Here is a 7,539-nt window from a genome sequence, read left to right as displayed (position 1 = left end):
GTGTGCAAGTCTAGTGACCGATGACCTCAGCAGTTTGGTCCCTTAAGAATTCACACACACTTGAACATTTCTGAACAAACTTTGCAACTTTAAAAAAACACTTCTGTCGCAAACCTATATATGAAAATGTTGTGAAAAACATTAATAATTAATATGATCCTTAACATTAATCAAAATTTCATAACATAAAGTAGGTACATAAATTTTCCGCAGGAAATACATGGTGTTGATACTTGGTAAAAAAACAAGTCAGTCCTAAGAGACTGGCGATTTGTCAACAAATTTGATTTTCAAGGACACTTTTCTCAAAACTTTACGCTTGTGATTTGGGCCCTTATGGTTCTAAATGATTCCCGGCGGGGTCAGGGATTTTCTCTGCCTCGTGATGGCTGGGTGTTGTGTGATGTCCTTAGGTTAGTTAGGTTTAAGTAGTTCTAAGTTCTAGGGGACTGATGGCCATAGATGTTAAGTCCCATAGTGCTCAGAGCCATTTGAACCATTTTTTTGGTTCTAAATGCCTCAATTTTACATGGTCGTTCCACTTCAAATCGCTTCGTACCATACTTCTAGATATTTTATGAAAGTAACGGCAACCAGTGATTGTTCTACAATCTTGTTCTCATGCATTAAAGAGTCTTTCTGTATATTTATTCGTAATACGTATGAGTCAAGATAATCCGACTCGAGACACAAACATTTTATTTTGCTGTCGACAAGTTGCGTGATGTAACAACGGCCTTTTTATATTTTACGTTTGACTACGATTTCATCATCAATCGTGTAGAACCAATCTCACTTTCATTGTGCTGACACAATTAAAATTTTTTTTCACTTAACTCGCCTCTTGTACAAGTGAAAGGTGCTGCATGGTACGGTTATTAATGGTAAATCCTGTTTTTGTTCAACCTGTATCTAATACGAGAATGATATGACAAACTAGTCAAGTCATCATATTTCAATTTTTATATATGGAGGCGATCTAGGCAATTAAAACAATTTTGGAGAAAGATTTTTTACATTTTAACAAATTCAAGAACTAGTAAATGACGTAAACGTCCTTAGCACACGTCCGATACTTTCAAGTTAAATTAGTATTACTTAAAGTTCGTCGTAACTGTTGTGAGTTTTCACTAAGAAAATTACTCTTTTTCGCGAGAAAAGTTCTGAACTGCTTGTTAATGCACTTTTGTAGGAACAACAGATGTACAGTTGACGAATGGGAGTGAGTTCTTATTTGGAAACACAGTGAAGCAATTCTATTCTAGATTTTGAGTTCTGAAATTTAGTAATGTATTCATGTGAAAATACTCTGAATTGTAATTGGACTCAAAATTATGTAAGTGCAGTAATGGTGACATTTGTGAAGGTTAAGTGCAATGTTGAAAGAGAAACAAGATACGTATTTAAAAGTGATAACCCCAAACAGCGTTGTGAGGTTCCCCCTACAGTTAGAACGTAACTTCATTATTGAAAATCAATTATAAAGATAAATCTGTAGGTTGGTTTGTTGGTTGCAATAATAATTATACTGAGTGCATGACGTGGACTAAAACCCGGAGCCATTCCATCAGCGGGCAATGCTCTAACCGACTGATGAGTTACGCAAGCACGAGTCACGACCCGCTCTCGCACCTTCAGCTAACCTCCCCATTCCACTTTCTACACTTCAAGGAAGATCAGTTGCATACTCTTTTGAATTAGCACCCTTGGAAGAAATGATATTGCGCAGAAATGGCTTAGCCACAACGTAGGAAGGAACGAATATTAGGCCTCAACGTCCCGTCGACGATGATGTCATTGGAGACGGAGCACAAACGCGGACTGAGGAAGAAAATCGGTCATTGTGTTTCACGGAAACCATGCCCGACATTCATCTTAATTGATTTCGGGAAATCACGGAAAATCTGAATGACCGAACGAGGATTTGAACCGCTCTCCTAGCGAATGCGAGTACAGCGTCTTACCACTGCGCCACCTCGCTCGGTCACTGCCTTTCCAGAACGAATCCTTCAATCTACAACGGAATGCGTGCTGTTTTGAAACTTCGCGGCACATTAAAACTGTGTGCCGGGCCGGAAATAGGACCCGGAACCTTGCCACTTGTAACGTATGAGAAACGCACTGTCATAACTTAAGCTGTGAGACTGGCTGCGAATCTTGCTGCGTATCTTAGTCGGTAAGTGAACTGGCAGAGAAACGGTTAAGTTCCGTGGCTGAGCCGAAGTTTCGAAATTCCGCTGCAGAGTGAAACATTTATTTTGCTAACTAATATGGTGTTAATTGGTGATTTTATTCAAACAGGTTTCATTTCACTCCAAACCAATTTCTTACCATATAACTGTCTGCATTTAGCTGTGTAGTATTGTTTTCCACAGATATTTTTAAGGGAAATTTTGACGTATCACTAAAAATTTCTAAACTGGAGGGTATTCCTTATTTCAGAAAACTTTTTTTTTTCCTTTCTCAGTGCTTTATTAAGTACAGTAGCTTTCACCTAGCTTTGAACTGACTGACCCAGCCAGTTATAAGGGGACTAACCCTCTCACGTTGGCCGCAAGCCAGGGTTAGGAAGGGATTTTTCACTTAAGCAAATCACCGCCAGAGATGAAAGAAGCGAAAGTGACAAAAAATTATCTAACGACCGACTGGAGATTGTACCCGTATCTTTGGACTTGAACAGGGTGGCTCGTAAGTCTCCAAATGAATGATGGAGGCTGTTCGTTTTCAGGAAGGTGAACCAACTGAAAAGAAATCTCACTGACGAAGGAGGAACGGACTGATATTATCCTGTAGGATACCAGTTGCGCCATTCGCTACGTAGCGCGCAGTTTCGATGAACGCACAGAACGCAGATAACTCCATTTCAATAGGACTGAAAACAGTCATTCTCACAGTGATGAATTACAAAACCACGAACTTAGCAGGTTTTATGTTGGTTTCCTTGTCTTCTTCGTGGTACAAGCTTTGTCGGTTCGAAGAAATTGCCAACAAAGTTTAATTTGGATTATCACGGTAGTCCTTGCTCACAAACAACAAAGTGAAGTGAGGGCATATGCCACTGTTGATGGTGATGCGTCCGTCGGATGGGGGCGTTAAGCTCGAGAGGAGTAAGCAGTGCGCCAGCACCATGTTTCACAGTCTACCTTGTCTCATCATCACTATCATTGTCATCATCGTCATACAACAGAAACTACACATGCATCCATTACACTCAACTACTCTCTACAAATACACATATCACACAAATCTCACATACCTGAAGGGAAAGGGCCAATGTGCCCGGAGGAAAAACACCAACAGGCAGCTAAACCTATCCCATGGGATATCCTAGCCAACAATATCATAGGAAATTTACATTTACCTTAACTTTCCCGTAAATAATGGAAGAAACATTGTGAAGCGTTCACTACAGTTCGCTAGAACAACCGTCATTGTCTACCGACATGGAAGGGAGGCATGTGGAATATACAGGATGATTCACCTGGACCTATCTATGGGTTTTACGCTACCTGCAACGCCTTCAAAATCCATGCGCAAGATTTTCGTATTCTCTCGCTCACTACCTGCAAACTATTAAACCTACAAAAAAATGAGATGGACCTTTTTGCAGGAATTTAATGAAGTTAAATCTTGTAGTAGGATACGTTTTCGCTGGAGGCCACGGTTTTCGAGTTATTCGACAAAAACAAGTTCGAAGGTCATTTTTGTACGTTTTTCTTGAATAATTAGTAAACAATGGCCTCCAGCGAAAATTTATCCCAGTGCAAAATTTAACTACATTAAATTTCCTACAAAGAGGTTCTATTCATTTTTTTCCTGAAGAATAACAGTTTGCACGTAGCGAACGAGAGAGAATGGAAATCTCATAGACAGAGGCAGCAAAATCACCCTGTACATTTCAACTGTACTATCATATGTAACCACATGTACGAATACAATACATTAGCCACCACTTTCGCCATTTCTAGGGACATTTATAACCATCCTTGAAGTTCGTCACTTACCCAGTAGCCACCGAGCCGCAATGAGTTTTGGTCAACCGATGAACTGTTTACTGCTGCGTAAAGACTTCATTTTCATGTCTCATTTAAGTTCATTACACAGTGTAGGGATCTGGACATAGCAAGTGGAGGTCTCTCGAGCAGAAATCAGGGCGTATCTAAGCGAACAGTGACGCACAGGTCCCCTCGTATGTTCACTCCATCTCTCGCGGTGTTGTAGGTCAAGGACACGCGAGTGCAAGCGTGCGCACCCCAAGCCGGCGAGCTCCACGTATTTGCTCACGCAGTATTAATAACGCTGAGGCGGCACCTAAGTCGTTGCTCATAATGAAGCCCGGAGGAAATGAGCTCCGAGGCTGACTACAGCCGCGGGATCATTTCCTGCCGCTTGTTCTGCAAGCCGGCGAATACCGCGGCTCCCGACCGTGATGCAAGCGAGGCGCGGCCAGGGCCCTTTTTAGCCGGAGATTGCAGGCCGTGTCGCAACGGCAAGCGTGCCGCGTGCTGTCGCCGTATCCGTCGCGTGGTCACACGCGAGCGCAGTTTTGAACAGTGATATGTGAGAACGTACTTTTCGTGGCCCAGTAAAACCTTTGGTCTCCGTGTTCCTGAAATTCTTAAAATTCCTCGCGAATGCGACAGCAATACTATTTCAGAACATTGGACACAGCACCGACGGCACATTAAATACCGCGAGTTTTACAAATTTCTTCACCAACACATGTTTGATGAAACCAAAATCTTATCACATGCACGTACCTGCTACTATTATGTCATCAAAGCAGCCGCCGACCCCAGAATGTACAACTACTTTAACGGGGATACATGCTCTGCCCTAAGTGAAACATGCGAACGGCACCTCAATGTCCAAAGGGTAATGAGAAATAAGCTAAGTTATCTACCACGTATGAGAATCAGTGTCACTACAACTAATGTTGCTTTATCACTGACATCGATATCATCTATACTGACGTATGGAACTCCTGCGTCTTCCTGGGACAAATTTCGACCAACTGTATACGAAAGTACCACACGGCAACAAATGACCGCCCGCACACGGTGAGAGTTGCTACAGCTTGTCTTCGTGCTTGCCAAACCCTACATTGGCCAGCAAGATCGCCGGATCTACCCCCAATCGAGAACGTTTGGGGCATTATGGGCAGGGCCCTCCAACCAGCTCTTGATTTTGACAATCTACAGCGCCAATTGGACAGAATTTGGCACGATATCCGTCAGGAGTAGATCCAACAAGTCTATCAATCAATGCCAAGCCAAATACCTTCTTCCATAAGTGCCAGGGGTCGACCAATGCGTTACTGACTAGCTCAAATTGTGAAGCTCTTTCACTTGAATAAATCATCCAATTATCCTGAAATTGTAACCATTTGTCTGTCTGCATATGTACATCACATCTACCGATTGCTGACCCATTCGGGTAATTCCTTCGTGGTGCGTCCTTCTTTCCGTAGAGTGTATTTCTTCGTAATGTGATGTAACAGTTCGTGGGTACAATATGCTTAAATTAAATGAATGAAATGAAGAACTCACTCAGCACTATGATTTTTTCTTGCACTCCACGCAAAATCACTTCGTCCACATTACCCAACATCTTAAAAAACAACTTGACAACAAAAATGTTCAAATGTGTGTGAAATTTTATGGGACTTAACTGCTAAGGTCATCAGTTCCTTAGCTTACACACTACTTAACCTAAATTATCCTAAGGACAAAAACACACACCCATGCCCGAGGGAGGACTCGAACCTCCGCCGGAACCACCAGCCGCACAGTCCATGACTGTAGCGCCTGAGACCGCTCGGCTAATCCCGCGCGGCACAACTTGACACCGCTTCATCCCTAAAATGCAGTAGAGCGTTTACATGGAGAGAATATTGACCGCAGGAGCTGAAATCTGGCAGGCAACCTACGTTTTCAAAATCTCTACTGGAGCCTTTATATGGCCAACCAGAAGCTGTACTGGTTTACGGGAAACCGGATATGAGAGAGCATGTAAACATATTGCATGAGAGGTTTTGTGACATCTATTAATTCTGCAATAATCGGATACAGTGGTCATATTGTTCGATTTCACTACTGGCGACAACTCACTGAAAATAGCAACAACCTTAAAATACCTAGGAGTAACCAACCATCTGAAACGATCTTAAGTGGAAAAACAAGATAAAACAAAATTGTATGGAAAGTAGATGCAAGCTGATATCCATTTGGGAGGATCTTATGGAAAGGTAATTTATCGACGAAAGTCGTCACTTACAAAATACTGCTTCGACCAATTCTTCAGTATTTTTCATTACTCTGGGACTCTTACCAAGTTGGATTAATAGCTGAGATAGCGTAGAGACAACGAAGAGCGGCGCCTTTTGTCGCGAGATCGTTTTGTCGGCGCCAGAGCGCTAAGGAGAATGCTCAACAAAATACAGTGGCCAGTATTACAAGTGAGGCGTTGTGCATTACGAGGAGGTTTGCTGTTAAAATTCAGAGAGCGTATGTTCTAGGAACAGTAGAACAATGTATTACTTCCTCTCACATCTGTCACATGAAGTGAGCACGACAAGAAAATCAGGGGAATTACAGCCCAAATGAAGATTTATCTACAGCCATTTTTCCCGAGTACTATCCGTAAATGTAACAGGCAAAAATGGTTCAAATGGCTCTGAGCACTATGGGACTTAACTTCTGAGGTCATCAGTACCCTAGAACTTAGAACTACTTAAACCTAACCAACCTAAGGACACCACACACATCCATGCCCGAGGCAGGATTCGAACCTGCGACCGTAGCGGTCGCGCGGCTCTAGACTGTAGCGCCCAGAACCGCTCGGCCACCAAGGCCGGCGTAACAGGCAAGAGTGGGAAAGATAGTGGAACCAGATGTACACTTCGGGCACACGCCGTCAGGTGGGTTGCGTGGTACTGATGTAGATGTAGAATTTTAACGTCTATCTTTTTTTAAGGAAAACCTAAATGAAAGAATGAGCCAAAGGATGTCTTGCGAGTTTTAGCGGAAAGGCTACAAAGTCCTCTATTTTAGAGTCGCCGAGAACATGACATACGACCTCGAACCCTTCGATTAGAACTTTAAGATCCCGATTTCCAAGCTAGACTGAAACCATGGTCTGCGTAGGAAACGTGTAACGAATGTTTTCTTTCGATGAAAAACTGTTTAGTTTCGAGAGAACTTTTCGGCGGTAGTAACGTTTTCCCATTTACTCAGGTATAATTCTAGAAATAGTTTTCTCAGTTTTAAAGCAGCTTCCAGGCATAATAAGGTTCGTCATTCTGATCACGATACTGGTTTGCCTTAATGGCGTTTCACCCCTCAATCATCGGATGCGCCGTTTCCGAGAAATAGCGCCCGTATCTTACGTCCCGGTGATAGCTGTTCTTCGCGCGCATGCCACGAAATTCGTACAGAATAGGAACTGGCACGTTGAGAGATCATAACAGATGCAAAACGTTACATGTCAGATGAGTAGGGGATCAACTAGCATTCATCAGTTTTCTCAAACAGCTTTAGA

Source organism: Schistocerca nitens, chromosome 2 (assembly GCF_023898315.1).
Source record: "Schistocerca nitens isolate TAMUIC-IGC-003100 chromosome 2, iqSchNite1.1, whole genome shotgun sequence".
NCBI classification, from domain to species: domain Eukaryota; kingdom Metazoa; phylum Arthropoda; class Insecta; order Orthoptera; family Acrididae; genus Schistocerca; species Schistocerca nitens.
The sequence above is the reverse complement of the archived record's forward strand: the minus strand, read 5'-3'. Positions refer to the sequence as shown.